Below are 8,798 nucleotides of genomic sequence, written 5' to 3'. Positions count from 1 at the left end.
GATCAAGGTGCTAAAGGAGCACTTAAGGAAGACAATTAATTCTTTGCATCCGTCTTCACGGCAGAGGATATGAGGGAGATTCCCATCCCAGAGCTATTCTTTTTAGGTGACAAATCTGAGGAACTGTCCCAGCTAGAGTTTTCAGTAGATGTGGTTTTGGAACAAATTGATAAATTAAACAGTAGTAAGTCATCAGGAACATATGGTATTCACCCAAGAGTTCTGAAGGGGCTTAAATATGAAATTGCAGAACTACTAACTGTGCTGTCTAGCCTATTGCTTAAATCAACTTCTGTACCAGATGGCTGGCTGATTTAAAAAAAAAAAGGCTCCAGAGGCAATGCTGGCAAGTACAGGCATGTAAGCCTAACTTTAATACCAGGAAAATTGGTTGAAACCATAGTAAAGAACAGAATTATTAGACACATAGATGAACACAATATGTTGGGGAAGAATCAACATGCCACACCAATCTATTAGAATTCTTTGAGGGTGTCAACAAACATGTGGACAAAGGTGATCCAGTGGATATAACATACTTGGATTTTCAGGAAGCCTTTTACAAGGTCCCTCACCAAAGGCTCTAAAGTAAAGTAAGGAATCATGGGAAAAGAGGGAAGGTCCTCTCATGGGCCAGTAACTGGTTAAAAGATAGGTCTAAATTAGCTGTTACACTCAAGAAAAAGATATTGGAGTCATTGTGGGTAGTGAAAACATTTGCTCAATGTGCAGTGGCAGTCAAAAAGGCTGACAATGTTAGGAACCATTAGGAGAGGGATAGATATGACAGAAAATAAAATGCCAATATATAAATTCATGGTACGCCCACACCTTGAATAATGTGTGCAGTTCTGGTTGTTCTACCTCAAAAAATATATATTAGAATTGGGAAAAGTAGAGAGAAGGGGAACAAAAATGATTAGGAGTATGGAACTGCTTCCTATATGAGGACAGATTGAAAAGATTGAAACTGTTCACTTTGGAAGAGAGATGAATTGGGGGAGGGGGATGTGATAGAGATTTATAAAATCATGAATGGTACAGAGAAAGTGAATAAGGAAGTGTTATTTACTCCATCACAGAACACGAACCAGTGGTCACCCAATGCAATTAATAGGTAGCAGGCTTACAACAAACATAAGGAAGTACTTCACACAATGCATAGTTAATCTATGGAACCTGTTGCCAGGGGATTCTGTATAAAAGTCAAACACAAAATGGGTTCAAAAAAGAATTTGATAAGTTCATGGAGGATAGGTTCATCAATAGCTATTAGCCTATATGGTTAGGGATGCAACCCATGCTCTAGGTGTCCCTAAACCTCTGACTGCTAGAAGCTGAGACTGGATGACAGGGGATGGATCCCTTGATAAATTGCCCTGTTCTGTTCACTCCCTCTAAAGCATCTGGCACTGGCCACTGTCAGAAGATAGGATACTTGGTCTAGATACACTGTTGGTCTGATCCAGTATGGCCATTCTTATGTTCAGGGGGAACATAATACAAAGGCCTGAGACAACCTTTTGTTTATTTTCGATCTAAGAGAGTTAAATTCCTGAAGAAAATAAAATTCTGCTTGGTTACCCTAGCTTCCATTATTCTTTACCTGAAGCAGGTATGCTACCCTCAACTTGAAAGGCGTTTCTCAGATTAGTGGTAAAATGAATTTACTATCAATCTACAGTGCTTTCATTTGGACTGTCAGCAGCTCCTCATATCTTCACCAAGTGCATGGTGGTGGTAGCAGTGTTCCTTTGAAAGTCAAGTGTCCATGTATTCCCTTACCTGGATCACTGACTAGTGAGAGGCCAGGCCAGGTACTGTCCAGTATAGCCATTATCCAGTCCACTTTTGACATGCTGGAGCTCCTAGTCAAAGTGGACAAATCAGTTCTGAAACCAGTTCAGAGTAAAAAATGTATTGGTATGGTCCTGGACTTACGAAGGCCAAAGCTTTTCTATTGCAATAGAGGTTTGAAACACTATGGGACATAATTCTGGAACTAAAAGCACATCCAGTCATCACAGTATGCAGTTGCCTCAGGTTCCTAGGGCACATGGCATACTGCACCTCAGAAAGCTACAAGGATGGCTAGCTTTGGGGTATTCCCTGAGCCATCATAATCTAGATATGGAGATCTGAGTACCAATCCTAATCTTGACCTCTCTGGGTTGGTGGACAGACCCTCTGAAAGTGTGGGGGTCCCTTTTGCCTCCCCACAGCCAGTGCTCACTTTAGTCACAGATGTATTGATCCAGGAGTGCACATAGGATCCCTGCAGTCTTTGGTCTATCCAAGACTTGAAGGCACATATAAACATCAGGGAATTGTGAGTGGTCCATCTAGCTTGTTTGGCCTTCCTTCCAAATATCAGGGGGTTGGGGAGGAATCTGCTAGCGTTAACAGATAACACAGCAACTATATTTTATGTGAACAGACATGGAGGATCCCGTCAACTGTGCCAGGAGGTGATTCTCTTTTGGGAATTCTGCAAGTCAACTCCATTCATCTGAGAGCTGCTTAACGTCCAGGAGTTCAGAATACACTGGCAGATCATCTGAGCAGGTCCTTCACCAATCACCCTAAGTGGTCACTGCTTCTTCCATCAGTTGGGGAAGCCCCAAGTGGACCCATCTGCAACAAGCATCAACAGAAAGAGCTATCAGTTTTGTTCCTGGGTGTGTGTGTGGGTCACAACCCAGGGTGATTGACAGATGTCTTCCTGTTGCCCTGGAAGAATGGCCTACTGTATGCTTTCCCTCTGATTCTGCTATTTTCCAGAGCTTTATCCAAGACCAAACAAGACCATGATCACCTCATACTTATAGCACCAACATGGCCTTGGCAACACTGGTTCTTGAACCTACTAGCCTTGTTGGTTAGACCTCCACTGTCTCTCCTTCTGGACCCAGATGTGGTTTCCCAGGATGCCTCCTCCATGCCAGCCTGTAGTCCATACACTTAGCAGCATGGATGCTTCATAGCTAACACTGTTGGTAAAAGCTTTCTTAAAGAACGTACAAGAAGTACTTCTAAGAATAGAAAGCCTTCAAGCAGGAGTACTTACCACGCTAAATGGAAGTGTTTTTCCATCTGGTCCCACTAGAAAGGTGTTTCTCTGGAGCAAGCTCCCACCCATCATATATTGGACTACTAGCAGTTAGCTCTATCAGGGTTCATCTGGCACCCATCTCAGCTTTCCACCCGTTGGTGAATAACAGATCTCTATTTTCCAATCCCATCACTATCAGTTTTTTTAAAGGGCTGGACAGATCATATCCACAGGTGCAAGAACCTACCCGCCATGGGATCTGAAACTGGTATTAGCAAAGTTAAGGGAGCCATCCTTTGAATCACTTGGAACTTGTTCTCTACTCCAGTTCTCTGTGAAGGTGGCATTCTCGATCATAATTACCTTGGTGAGGAGAGTAGGCAATGTGATATAGCATGGCCAGAGGGCAGCAGGAGAGTGATAGATGGGAGATATGTAAGCCCCAGGATGATGAGAGCTTTATTCCCTATAGAGGGAAGAGAGGCTGCTACAGATTAATTAGAGCACCTGAAACCAATTAAGCCAATTAGAGCACCTGAAGCCAGTCACCTGATAAAACCCCCCTGCTCCAATCAGACAGTTGGAGGAGTTGAAGCAGAGTGGTTTGGTGTTGGAGCAGAGAGCAGTTTGGAGGAGTTAGAATCATAGAATCATAGAATATCAGAGTTGGAAGGGACCTCAAGAGGTCATCTAGTCCAACCCCCTGCTCAAAGCAGGACCAATTCCCAGCTAAATCATCCCAGCCAGGGCTTTGTCAAGCCGGGCCTTAAAAACCTCCAAGGAAGGAGACTCCACCACCTCCCTAGGTAACGCATTCCAGTGTTTCACCACCCTCCTAGTGAAATAGTTTTTCCTGATATCCAACCTGGACCTCCCCCACTGCAACTTGAGACCATTGCTCCTTGTTCTGTCATCTGCCACCACTGAGAACAGCCGAGCTCCATCCTCTTTGGAACCCCCCTTCAGGTAGTTGAAGGCTGCTATCAAATCCCCCCTCATTCTTCTCTTCCGGAGACTAAACAATCCCAGTTCCCTCAGCCTCTCCTCATACGTCATCTGCTCCAGACCCCTAATCATTTTTGTTGCCCTCCGCTGGACTCTTTCCAATTTTTCCACATCCTTCTTGTAGTGTGGGGCCCAAAACTGGACACAGTATTCCAGATGAGGCCTCACCAATGTCGAATAAAGGGGAACGATCACGTTCCTCAATCTGCTGGCAATGCCCCTACTTATACAGCCCAAAATGCCGTTAGCCTTCTTGGCAACAAGAGCACACTGTTGACTCATATCCAGCTTCTCGTCCACTGTGACCCCTGGGTCCTTTTCTGAAGAACTGCTACCTAGCCATTCGGTCCGTAGTCTGTAGAAGTGCATGGGATTCTTCCGTCCTAAGTGCAGGACTCTGAACTTGTCCTTGTTGAACCTCATCAGGTTTTTTTTGACCCAATCCTCTAATTTGTCTAGGTCCCTCTGTATCTGATCCCTACCCTCTACTGTATCTACCACACCTCCTAGTTTAGTGTCATCTGCAAACTTGCTGAGAATGCAGTCCACACCATCCTCCAGATCATTAATAAAGATATTAAACAAAACCGGCCCCAGGACCAACCCTTGGGACACTCCGCTTGAAACCGGCTGCTATCTAGACATGGAGCATTGATCACTACCCGTTGAGCCCGACGATCTAGCCAGCTTTCTGTTCACCTTACAGTCCATTCATCCAGCCCATACTTCTTTAACTTGGTGGCAAGAATACTCTGGGAGACCGTATCAAAAGCGTTGCTAAAGTCAAGGAATAACGCATCCAGTGCTTTCCCCTCATCCACAGAGCCAGTTATCTCATCATAGAAGGCAATTAGGTTAGTCAGGCACGACTTCCCCTTCGTGAATCCATGCTGACTGTTCCTGACCACTTTCCTCTCCTCTAAGTGTTTCATAATTGATTCCTTGAGGACCTGCTCCATGATTTTTCCAGGGACTGAGGTGAGGCTGACTGGCCTGTAGTTCCCCGGATCCTCCTTCTTCCCTTTTTTAAAGAGGGGCACTACATTAGCCTTTTTCCAGTCATCTGGGACCTCCCCCGATCGCCATGAGTTTTCAAAAATAATGGCTAATGGCTCTGCAATCTCACCCACCAACTCCTTTAGTACCCTCGGATGCAGTGCATCCGGCCCCATGGACTTGTGCACATCCAGTTTTTCTAAATAGTCCCGAATCACTTCTTTCTCCACAGAGGGCTGGTCACCTTCTCCCCATGCTGTACTGCCCAGTGCAGCAATCTGGGAGCTGACCTCGTGCGTGAAGACAGAGGCAAAAAAATCATTGAGTACATTAGCTTTTTCCACATCCTCAGTCACTAGGTTGCCTCCCTCATTCAGTAAGGGGCCCACACTTTCCTTGATTTTCTTCTTCTTGCTAACATACCTGTAGAAACCCTTCTTGTTACTCTTAACATCTCTTGCTAACTGCAACTCCAAGTGTGATTTGGCCTTCCTGATTTCACTCCTGCATGCCTGAGCAATATTTTTATACTCCTCCCTGGTCATTTGTCCAATCTTCCACTTCTTGTAAGCTTCTTTTTTGCATTTAAGATCAGCAAGGATTTCACTGTTTAGCCAAGCTGGTCGCCTGCCATATTTACTATTCTTTCTACACATCGGGATGGTTTGTTTCTGCAACCTCAATAAGGATTCTTTAAAATACAGCCAGCTCTCCTGGACCCCTTTGCCCTTCATGTTATTCACCCAGGGGATCCTGCCCATCTGTTCCCTGAGGGAGTCAAAGTCTGCTTTTCTGAAGTCCAGGGTCCGTATTCTGCTGCTCTCCTTTCTTCCTTGTGTCAGGATCCTGAACTCGACCATATCATGATCACTGCCTCCCAGGTTCCCATCCACTTTTGCTTCTCCTACTAATTCTTCCCTGTTTGTGAGCAGCAGGTCAAGAAAAGCTCTGCCCCTAGTTGGTTCCTCCAGCACTTGCACCAGGAAATTGTCCCCTACACTTTCCAAAAAATTCCTGGATTGTCTGTGCACCGCTGTATTGCTCTCCCAGCAGATATCAGGGTGATTAAAGTCTCCCATGAGAACCAGGGCCTGCGATCTAGCAACTTCTGCTAGTTGCCAGAAGAAAGCCTCGACCACCTCATCCCCCTGGTCTGGTGGTCTATAGCAGACTCCAACCACGACATCACCCTTGTTGCTCACACTTCTCAACTTTATCCAGAGACTCTCAGGTTTTTCTGCAGTTTCATACCGGAGCTCTGAGCAGTCATACACATCTCTTACATACAACGCAACTCCCCCACCTTTTCTGCGCTGCCTGTCCTTCCTGAACAGTTTATATCCATCCATGACAGTAGTCCAGTCATGTGAGTTATCCCACCAAGTCTCTGTTATTCCAATCACATCATAGTTCCCTGACTGTGCCAGGACTTCCAGTTCTCCCTGCTTGTTTCCCAGGCTTCTTGCATTTGTGTATAGGCACTTAAGATAACTCATCGATCGTCCCTCTTTCTCAGCATGAGACAGGAGTCCTCCCCTCTTGCGCTCTCCTGCTTGTGCTTCCTCCCAGGATCCCATTTCCTCACTTACCTCAGGGCTTTGGTCTCCTTCCTCCGGTGAACCTAGTTTAAAGCCCTCCTCACTAGGTTAGCCAGCCTGCTGGCGAAGATGCTTTTCCCTCTCTTCGTTAGGTGGAGTTGAAGCAGAGTGGTTTGGTGTTGGAGTGAAGAACAGTTTGGAGGAGTTGAAGCAGAGTGGTTTGGTGTTGGAGTGAAGAACAGTTTGGAGGAGAACAGTTTGAAGGAGTTGAAGCAGAGTGGTTTGGTGTTGGAGTGGAGAGCAGTTTGGAGGAGAGCAGTTTGGAGAAGTGCTATGGTGGGCCAGAAGACCAAGACCCTAAGTAAAGGGAAACCCGGCTTGTGCAGAGCAGAGGGACTCTACAGACACAAGGGGTTGAGAGAAACTTGGCCCAAGCAGAGAGAGGGCAGGAAGCCCCACAAGCTGAAGGGCTGGAGAGGGAAGCAGCCCAGGGGAAGGAATCGCTAGTTCAAGTGGTTTACTGCTTTCCCTAGGGCTCCTGGGCTGGGACCCGTAGTAGAGGGTGGGCCCTGGGCCCTCCCTCTCCACTCCCCTTTTCTTGGACACTAGTGGGACAGTTGATACCCCAGTTCAAGGGTGAGAAATGGTGTCCTGAACCCCCACAAGAGGAGAAAGCATGGGACCCATCATAATAGTGCTGGCAATTTGCCACAGCAAGTTGAGCACTCTGGGATCAGAGCCTCCCTATTCAGTCTATCAGGTCAAGGTTTACCTTCGGCCTCACCTGATACTGTTAGATCTTAAAAGTTGGATCTTAAAAGTTGAACAAAATATAAAACTGATGTCTTAACTACTTGTCTTTAAAGATCTTAAAAGTTAGATCTTAAAAGTTTAACAAGATATAAAATTGATGTCTTAACCACTTGTCTTTAAAGATCACCTGGTTCTTCTTGTAAGAGTAAGGTTGGCCTGGCCAAAATCCAACTTGGTTAATTACTTCTATTTACCTAAAATTCCCCTGGAGTTTCAATTTGATACATTCTTTACGTCATGTTCTCACTTACTGTGAAGTGTTGTGCACTATTAAATGGTTGCTAGGCTTCACTTCAGAGGCAGGTACATTTTGATGGTAGATAAAGTGTTCCTTGTTTATGATTTTAATATCAGTTTAAGGTTGCAAGTCATCGTGGGGTCCTTTCAAATGAAAGATGCTATACAAAAGTAAGTTATTTTATAATTATGATATAATGATAAACTTTACTTTATAGTAACAGGCAGTAAGAGAAATGACTGGCTGTATTATGAGAGAGAAGATTGATGAGGTAATATCTTTTATTGGACCAACTTCTGTTGGTAGAAGGTAGAAGCTTTCAAGCTTCACAGAGCTCATCTTCGGTGTTCTGAAACTTCTGATATTTGCTGTATTTCTCAGTTGTCAAGGACGATCTTATATGATACAGATGTTCAGATTTTTTTTCTTTAGTTTAGGGTAACTACATGCTAAAACCTTCTTACCCACATGATATTATCTGAGGTAGATATTGTATTAACTAGATATAACAAAGAACAAGCACTCTATGTAATAACGAACAAAAACTTTCCTTATACTTCTCATCTCCATGTTGTTACTGTGAATATATGTGAAGAATAAGGTAATATTTATAAGTATATTTTATTTACTATATTACTTAGCTAAAAAACAGAAACACTCCAATATCCCTTTGAATAAAATGTACATGCATCGGCGTGCGCACGGGGTGTGCCCGGGCACACCCTAATGCCCATGGGCTGGATCCGGATCCGGCCCCTCTTGGCTTTGGATCTGGCCTGCAGGATTTGCCCCCCGTGGTGCCACAGGCCCCACGCTGCTTTCAGAAGTGGCCATCAGGGCACCATGTCTCTAGGGCTGGGGAGTTGCTCCAGGCACCGCTTCCCGAAGCTCCCATTGGCCAGGAACGGGGAACTGCGGCCAATGGGAGCTTCAGGGGAGGTACCTGGAGGCGTAGCAAGGGCAGCATGCAGAGCCCTGTGCTGCCCCCCTCTCTCGGGGCTGCACGGGGACATGGTGAGCAGCGCGGCGTGGGGGCACTGGCAGGCAGGGAGCGTGCCCGAACCCCTCCTGTATCCCCCCCCTGCCCTGAGCCCCCGGCCTGCACCCTGTTGAGCCGGGCTCCTCTTCCCCAGGGCTGGGCTGGCTGCTTTAATAG

Source organism: Chrysemys picta, chromosome 3, assembly GCF_011386835.1.
Source record: "Chrysemys picta bellii isolate R12L10 chromosome 3, ASM1138683v2, whole genome shotgun sequence".
NCBI lineage: Eukaryota > Metazoa > Chordata > Testudines > Emydidae > Chrysemys > Chrysemys picta.
Note: the sequence above shows the minus strand (reverse complement) of the source record.